This window comes from Eurosta solidaginis, chromosome 3, assembly GCF_040869045.1.
Source record: "Eurosta solidaginis isolate ZX-2024a chromosome 3, ASM4086904v1, whole genome shotgun sequence".
NCBI classification, from domain to species: Eukaryota; Metazoa; Arthropoda; class Insecta; order Diptera; family Tephritidae; genus Eurosta; species Eurosta solidaginis.
Genome location: NC_090321.1, coordinates 128,441,131 through 128,449,974, shown reverse-complemented (window position 1 = coordinate 128,449,974; position 8,844 = coordinate 128,441,131). Strand labels below are relative to the sequence as shown.

At 40.0% G+C, this 8,844-nt stretch overlaps 1 pseudogene; it reads left to right on the top strand.

The window, feature by feature from the left end:
- Positions 1-3,977: 3,977 nt before the first annotated feature.
- On the top strand, positions 3,978-6,477 carry LOC137245994 (telomere-associated protein RIF1-like; annotated as a pseudogene).
- Positions 6,478-8,844: the final 2,367 nt, after the last annotated feature.

The window sequence follows — 8,844 nt, the reverse complement described above, 5'->3', positions numbered from 1 at the left end:
CGAGAGTACCCAACCGAAGATGGTACTCTGAGCAAGCAAAGGGCCAAACGTGGTGGGCAGAATCCCTGGGAGTATTATCTCCGCATATACATCTGTGCCTAGTACGAGGCGGATCGGGGCGGATGAATAGAACTGCGGGTCCGCCAGACGAAGATGTGCGTACGGGGCTGCGATGGCACTGTCGATGCTGGTTGTGGGGGTCATTCGCCGAAAATCGGATACGACAGCAGCATGGGTCGCAATTCTTTTGTTTTGGCCGTGTCTTCCTCTGATTCGTAGTAGGCATCCTGCTTGCCCGCCAATGTTGCTGGCAGGGAGTTGGAGCTCCTGGGCGAGCTCATCTGCTATCACGGTGGTGGGGGAGCATCCGTCAATTAAGGCACGGACGAGGTGTAGCCGACCCCCGCTTCTATCTTCACGACCGCGGGGGGTGTGATGTTGTTGTTGTTGTTGTAGCGATTAGTTACTCCCCGAAGGCTTTGGGGAGTGTTATCGATGTGATGGTCCTTTGTCGGATACAGATCCGATACGCTCCGGTAACACAGCACCATTAAGGTGCTGGCCCGACCATCTCGGGAACGATTTATATGGCCACATTAAACCTTCAGGCCATCCCTCCCTCCCCACCCCCAAGTTCCATGAGGAGCTTGGGGTCGCCAGAGCCTCGTCTGTTAGTGAAACGGGATTCGCCGCTCGAAGGTGAGGTTGACAATTGGGTTGGAGAAGCTATATATTGCGCTACACAACCCCTTGAATCCCGGTGGGTGTGATCGCTACCGTTGGTATCATGGTGGCAGTGGCAGCTGAATGCGGGGCTAGGAGCCCTGCCCGGAATGCGGACACTGTGGTGAGCTGCAGCGAGTTGGATCCGTGGCTGCGATCTCGTGGCTGGTTATTGGTGTGATGTCGTTGTTGCAGGCGAAGAAGCCTTGTCTCCGCTCTGCGGTGGCGGGGTTGTTTTCGTTGAGGGTCCTTGGTTTGCCGGCGAAGAGACCGAGTCTCCGCTCGGCCGTCACGAATATGGCGCTGGACTTTCGATGTGTTGTGCTGGAGCCGCTTCCTCTCATGCTGCAAAAGCGGTCGAAACGATTTGGCTGCTTGTGTTGTGTTCGGGCGAAGAGACAGAGTCTCCGCTCCGGTTCGGTGGATTCGAGCTGGACGAAGAGGCCCAGTCTCCGTTCTAGCATTTGACGCATATAATAATATGGAGTCGTCGATCCGCTCACGTGGGGACTCCAGCTCTTCCTCAACTTGTACACTCCATGGCTTGGAGCGGGCTTCGAGGAGTAGCTGTTCTTCTTCATCAATCGACGAGATGTGTAGCATAGTGTGGTGTTTTCCGCCACATTTTTTGCATCTTCCTTGGCTCGGGCACGCGTTAGAGCGGTGATCTAGAGCCAAGCAATTTCCGCAGTGGCTCCCACGGATCGCTGCGTAGAGCTGCTCCTCGGGTTTTTTGGCCCGAAAGATAGGGCACAAGCGTATGGGGTGTCGTTTAAAACAGACTTGGCATTCCAGTGAATAACGCGTTGAGTTCTCGGCGGCATTCCGTTGCAAAGCAGCAAAACGACCAATTTTTCTGAAAGGAATGCAATGGGTATGAATAGGTCGGTCCTTAGCGAAGTGCAGGGGCGAGTGGTCCCTAATTGTATTATTGAGATTTGGGAAATTTTATTAGCGCGTGCGTAAGGGGAAAAACTTCTGTCGCTGCATAAAAAAAAAATATTCATGTTTGGCGCTCATTACGTGCATGGCCTCTTTCTCCGCCCGTTATGTGCCTGAGTTTTTAGTGCATTATTTTATTTATTTCGTGTCACCCGGTAGCATTTTAGTTAGCCTCGGGCACACTAGTGCTGCAGAAAAATGAGCATTTACGATTTTCGGTTCGCACATTCTGGTACCGAACCGGGTAGAAAGTGTATAGTGTTCTTTTGAGTCGCAGTCATTTGTGTTGTTGGTGCTAAAACCCAACAACTTTCCTGCCCGCCACAAAAAAAATGTCTGGACAGCAAAATTTTATGCTACATAAAGAAAAAATTAAAAATCTTAGTTTTTGAAGTGGAGAAAAGTTTATAGAATGTATCATTTATGAGAAAAGTTGCAATCAGCTTGGCTAATGCTTTCACCTTTAATGACTCCGCCATCAATCAGCTTTGGCAGCATAGTTTGAAATTAATAATCAACATAAACGATTTGATTTCGTTTTGATATGGCAGAAAACGAAACGAAATCATTTCGTTAATTTGACGTTCTTAACGTTAATAAACGAAACGAAATGACTTTGTTTCGTTTATTAACGTTAATTTTCGTAACGAAATGATATCGGTTCGTTGGTTAAGCATGCCTGGTATAAGTATATGGACAGTCAGTGCACGGACTTTACCGCATTGGTAGGTTTACTAACTTTTCTGCCCCATTTTAATTTTCTACTACTACTACCACCGAGGCCCAAAATCTACCAATATTTCAGCAGTGTCGCATTGGGAACAAATACTGTGATCATTTTGTAAACGTAGTTAATTGCTGAGCACAACCAACTACTATTAGGCGGTTACACTAATCACACCAACGAAGTTTGAACAGAGTTGTGCCGAAATTCAAGACGGAAATGACGGCGTGGGTTTTGTTTATGAAATAAATGTAATAACTGAGCACGCAAATAATTTTCGGCGCTATGGTCATATTTTTTGTTTTTTTTTTGTGTGTGAATACTTTTTCCGAATAACATGCCGAAATCGCTTATTTTGTGGCAATATTTTTGGTTCATTGGAGAATTGTTGTGGTAGTTAGACGTTTTGGTATGTGATTTATTTTGTGATTTGCTTGTTTTGCAATAAATTGGGAATTTTTTGGTACAAATACAAACTGTAGTTATTGGTTTCCTGAAACTTCTAGTACCATTTTTCGTCTACCAACATTTTGCTTTTAAATACTCCGTGCACTGGTAGATATTTACCAGCAGCAAAGACAAAAAAAAGTGCGCACATTCATACACACCCGTGTTTAGAATGCAAATTCCTCTGAATTGAAACAAACGGGACTAAAGCGCCAAATACACGACACGAACGTTTCCGCGAACATTCCCGTTATGTCATGTTTCTGCTACCTTTTCTGTCGTGTATGGTGGTGTTTGCCAGTTCGCGCAAATGTTCGCCAAAAATCAAAATATTTTAATTTTTGGCGAACATTTGCGCGAACTGTTCGTGCGTGTATGGCGAATAGCTCATAATCGTAGTAATTTCTGAACGGAACAGACGTGCGCGGAAAAGTAAAATGGACAATAAAAAATTTCTGACTGAATTTATTGAAATATATAAATCTTTGCCATCATTGTGGCAAGTAAAAAGCAAAGATTATTGTAATAGAATTAAAAAGGATAATGATTATGAATATGATAATTGCCACAGCGAGCAATATTGCTGCAGCACAATTGTTGTCCGTATTCATCGCTGTCTGAAAGAGAACTAATGTTCGGCCAAAAGTTCGTATGGTGTATGGCCAAAGCTGCGAACAAGATTGCGGAATGTTCGCGGAAATGTTCGTGTCGTGTATTTGGCGCTTAATCGAAAAATTGTTTCCGTTGCTTATTTCTTTTTACTACGGCGCGTGGTCGTAGTACAATCGTTTGGTGATCATTGGATGCAGAATAAGGGTAAGTAAAATTTAACATTCATTTAAAAAATATGGTTGAGAACTTATTGATAATGAAACTTTTTCTTTTCAGGTGATTCTGGTGGAGATTCCGGACGTGGAGCTATCAATTTGGTGTAGCATCAACTTTGTTTTTTTGATCGTGTGTAACGCATCGCAAAGGGGTACTCCAACTGCGGCGTCGGCCGCGCTGTCGGTTGCCACACCTTTGCGAGGCCCCTTGACGCATATATTAATGTATTTTCTCTTTGCAGGTTTTTGGTATCTCGATCGCAATAGGTGATAATTTGCACATATTTTATTGGTGACGGAACACTTATTCTACAATGGATTCACGCTTGGGGCGCGGATTTTGCGAGGTTTATTGTTCCTCTAAAGAAATAGTAAATAGTAATCAGAGGCACCTGTTGTGTAATATGTTGGATCTCTTGTCCAACGCGACCAAAAGCACACCACCTGCACTCTTGATACTGGATATTGGGAACGTTTGCAGTTATACTAATTGGATCAAAGTTGAAAACGTAATTGTTAAAGAATATGCATCTCGGTTACATGAATTGCGCGAAGTTCGAAGCCAATGTTGGCATCTCATTTGGTGTATTCTTATTAGAATTCTTGATAGAGAGATTCTGAAGAGTGCCAGCACTATAAATTTATTTTTTTATCTATTTTTGAACTTAGAGTTCGGAGTCCGGATAATTCTGTACGAGCAGAAGCATTTACATGCTGGCATCTTCTTATTAAATTTTTTGCTACTCATAACCAACTGTCGTCACCCAAACGGCTTAAGCTTATTTGCATTCCCCTGAAATCTTCCTAGTAGAAAACACCGTACGTTGTAGCAGTGAAGTTACGTATTTGGTGGTATTTAATAGCATGTCTGGGGGAGCAATAAGAAGGAAATTTTGAAAACGTCATTGAACCCTTTCTGATATTTTGTTTTGATAACGTGTCTGGGGGAGCAATAAGAAGAAAATTTTGAAAACGTCATTGAACCGTTTGTGATATTTTGTTTTGATAACGTGTTTGGGGGAGCAATAAGAAGAAAATTTTGAAAACGTCATTGAACCGTTTCTGATATTTTGTTTTGTATCCGATATGAAAAACACTACTGGCATATCACATCAATATTTAAGTATACGGGAGCCATCGCTGACCTGTGTTGCAGCAATTTATTTCTACAGAACGTGACGAATTGCTACAGCGACTTTTTAGAGAGTGTGAATTAGAAATGTGCCCAAGATTGCCAATAATAACTTGTAATGTAGCACAGAAATATTGGAAGTCCATACTTTATGCTGCTTTTGGTGCTACAAGCTTGATAATAAAAATGACAAACAAAGTGATTTAGAACAGAGGTTACTTTATGTAATTATCAAAAGTTCTACCACGCTGAAAGTAAATTATGATATGTCTTTTTTGTTTGAATACTTTTTCACTGGCGTAATGCAATTTACTTGTAAAAGCAGCCGGCCTGAGTTATTCACGTTCAATTTCAGATTTTAATAATTATGTAGAGACCTTGCAATGCTTGATTAAGCTTTTGACATTAGCACGTGATTGTGTGGATCCTAGTAAAATACATCGATGTATTGCACAAGTTTCCAGCGTAGATGCTTTTATATCAAAACAATTAGGTTGGCGCGCTGTAACCCTTATGTCGCAATACCTGTGTAAGATGTCAAATGACGAAGGTTTTGAATATTTCGAGGTAAAGTTATTATTGTGGTTACACATTTCATATGAAAATGTAAATAATATAAGAAATAACACATTGGGCCGCTCGGTAGAAGAATTTACCGATGTACTAATATCCTGGAGTTTATGGCCTATGCGTACGCTTATGAATTTTACGGGACGTCGTATCACTACATTTTCGACGATCATTTCTATTCTGTATGGCATAATTAGTTGCACTTTACTGAGAACACTATTAGAAGTTTTGTCTGTAATTTCAAAGAGCGCATACGAATCGGGAACTTTAGTTCACCTTTTGAACTTCTATGTCGACGAAGTATTAAAGCATGATTCTAGCACTTTTTCAAAACATTACGAACAAGTTTTGTTTTCAGTTCTTAGTGAGGTAATACAAAAAAATATGTCAGAAAAGAAAAAATTATTACCCATATTGCGCTTCATTCTCTTTAACTTAAAACTCATGTGTATAACACTTTGTTGGAGCTAATTAAAACAACAATAAAACAATCAATAAAGAGCACATCAAAAGGTGCTTTCGAACCTAAGTTTTTTGATGAGTGGAAAGATTCTGTTATCAATATTACTCGTTCTTCAGCTGCTAAAAAACCACTATAACCCAACTAACAGATTTGTTTAAAGATGATATCTACGTTATTATACCGTCAGTATGGAGTCTCAAACCAGAAAAATTAACAGATAGGCAAAAGGAACGTTTCGGAGAAAAAACAAGTATCCCTGCTCTATATAATGACATGAGCCAATCACAGGACACCTTAATAAAACCTTGGACACCTAAAAAAAATTGTTATAGCAAAAGAAGATACAAATGAGATAATTATTGAGAGCTCGGATGCACAACAGACAGAATTCAACGCAGATATTGCAGTAAATTTTCTAGTGAGCCCAACGTCTGCAATGCCTATTGCAAGTACTCATAACAATAAGGCAGTAAATCTGTTGGCGCCTGTGTGTACAAACAAAGAATATGTACAAGACTTGCCTAACAGCACAGCGGACAAATTGATTTGTAGAGACATCACAGAGAGGAACCAAACTGTGAAGAAATTGGAGATAGAGGGAAGATATGAGGAGTTAAGTAACACAGAATGTATAACAACTTATTGGTGATTTGGGAGATGTTACATCGATCAAGGAGCTGCTGCTCGAAAAGGGTGATTGTCGATATTTGCCGTGTGAAATGCTTCAGGATGACTTTCTTAATCTGCTCAAAGCAGGTATATTTTCACGTTTATTTAAGATTGAACGTAATGTTTTAAAATATTACTTAAATAGGGATCTGGACTTTGGTGCAATAGCTCTGTGTGGCGTAAATGATGAACGCGTTCCATCCGATGAAGAATTCACTCAGCAGCTTCTTAAATATTCCGATGTAAGTTGATTGTTGTACATAAAGTAATGTAATTTGATTTAGAGTTTTTTTTTTGAAATTTATTGAGTATGGGTTGTGAAAGTTGTGTCTTATTAGATTGTTACCCTAAAAATTTTGCCCTACTTTATATTCCTTTCTGGATGGATTTATATGCGAGATTAGATTAAAAGGGTTAAGAGATACCTCATGTGCTTTTAATTATTGTATTATAAAGTATTTACGTATCGGAAGGGCAATCGCTTTATTTTCTTCAATCTCATGACGACACTGTTTACTGTTGTGGGACACATGTAATATTACAACGTAAAGCATTGTGCGGGCGGGATTATTTGAAAGTTTGGTCGCTGAGCCAACTCCTACCAACACTGTCAGCTCATTCCATCTATGTGAGTACCTCACGAAACGGCCATTCAGCCTAACCCTTTTAACTTCTCTGACTCCATATAATAACAAAAAAATGCAAAGTTGAAGTCAAGCTGAACGGACGTGTTTTTTCTTAGCTCCGTGTTTGTATTGCTATTTATTTTTCTTTACAATGTCGCTCTTACGTACGAGGTGTGATTTATGCGGTAAATCTATTGCCAAAGATAATGCATTAAGTTGCTCACTTTGCAAGGCCGTAGTTCATAGTTCATGCAAGAGCATTGATGTCAACATAACAAATTTTATAAGCAACAAAAATATAGTGTTCAATTGTGATAAATGTGTCAATAACAATTTGCATTCCATTGTTGCTGATTTGGTGATCGAGGTCAAAGACCTGAAGCAAAAGCTCTTAAATTCTGGTTGCTTACACTCTGCAATTAATTCTGCTGCAATTGTTAGTTCTCCTAGTGTGCCAAATACCAACAATGCTGAGGTGTTTTCGTTTTCTGCTGTGCCCCCTACTTCGCTTCATTCTGCTGCGTCAATGGATAGTACAGTGAAATTCAATGCTTGTGTAAACAATAATGAGCTTGCTAATGCTGCTACCAACAAATCGGTGCATAAATCGCGGTTTGATAATGCAGAAAATACGATCTCTCCATCTCTTACTAACTCAGCTTCGGATAATAATAATGCATGGGTGGTAGTGGAAAATAAGAGCAAAAATAAAAAGAAACAGAGGCAGCAAGAAAAACCACTGGTAGGAACTGGTGAGAGCGATGATTTGTTGGTTGCTGCCCGTTTTAAATATTAGCATTTAGCTTCATTTAAGCCTTCGGTTCAGCCGGAGAATATTTTGGAGCATGTCGAAAAATATGCGCACGTTGGTAAGCAACATTTGTGCTGTCATAAGCTGGTAAAAAAAGAGATTGATACAAATTCTCTTAGATTTGTTAATTTCAAATTGGGTGTGGTTGAAACCGAATATAAAAAACTGATGAATCCAGAGATTTGGCCGGCGAATGTGTCTGTTCGTCCGTTCCGTTTTTTTCAAAGAGAAGTGAAGCAACCACCTCGAACCTAATAGATCGAGGCAGTGCTTATGAGAAAATTAAGATTTATTACCAAAACACTTCTGGTCTTAGAAGTAAGACAATTAATGTATGCATGATAAGCTCTCTTTTAGAATATGATGTGTTGGTTCTAACTGAGACATAGCTCAATTCAAATTTTTTCGATGCTGAATTTTTTGACATACGCTGTTATGATGTTTTTCGTAAGGACAGAGATCCTATTAAAACTGGCTGCAAGAGAGGTGGAGGTGTGTTAATAGCAGCCCGGTGCAATTTGCATGCGTCATTTTGTGAATTGCGTGATAACGACTCCCTCCTCGATCAACTTTGTGTCCGTTTGTGTGGTTCCACTGCTTACCTCTATATTTGTGTTTCTTATATTCCGCCATTGAGTGATGAATGTGTCTACAAATCGCATATTGACAAAATTCTCTCAATTCATTAAGACATTGGTAACAATCAATTATGCGTTCTTGGCGATTTCAATTTGAGCTCTGTTAACTGGAATTATCTTGATAACAATTCCTACTTAACTGCTGTAAATATTACAAGTGCTATTGAATCTTATGTCATAGATAACTTTTTAAGTATCGGCTTAACGCAAATTAATGATTTATGTAATAAGCTGCATCGCTTTCTGGATTTGATTTTCATAAGTAATGAATT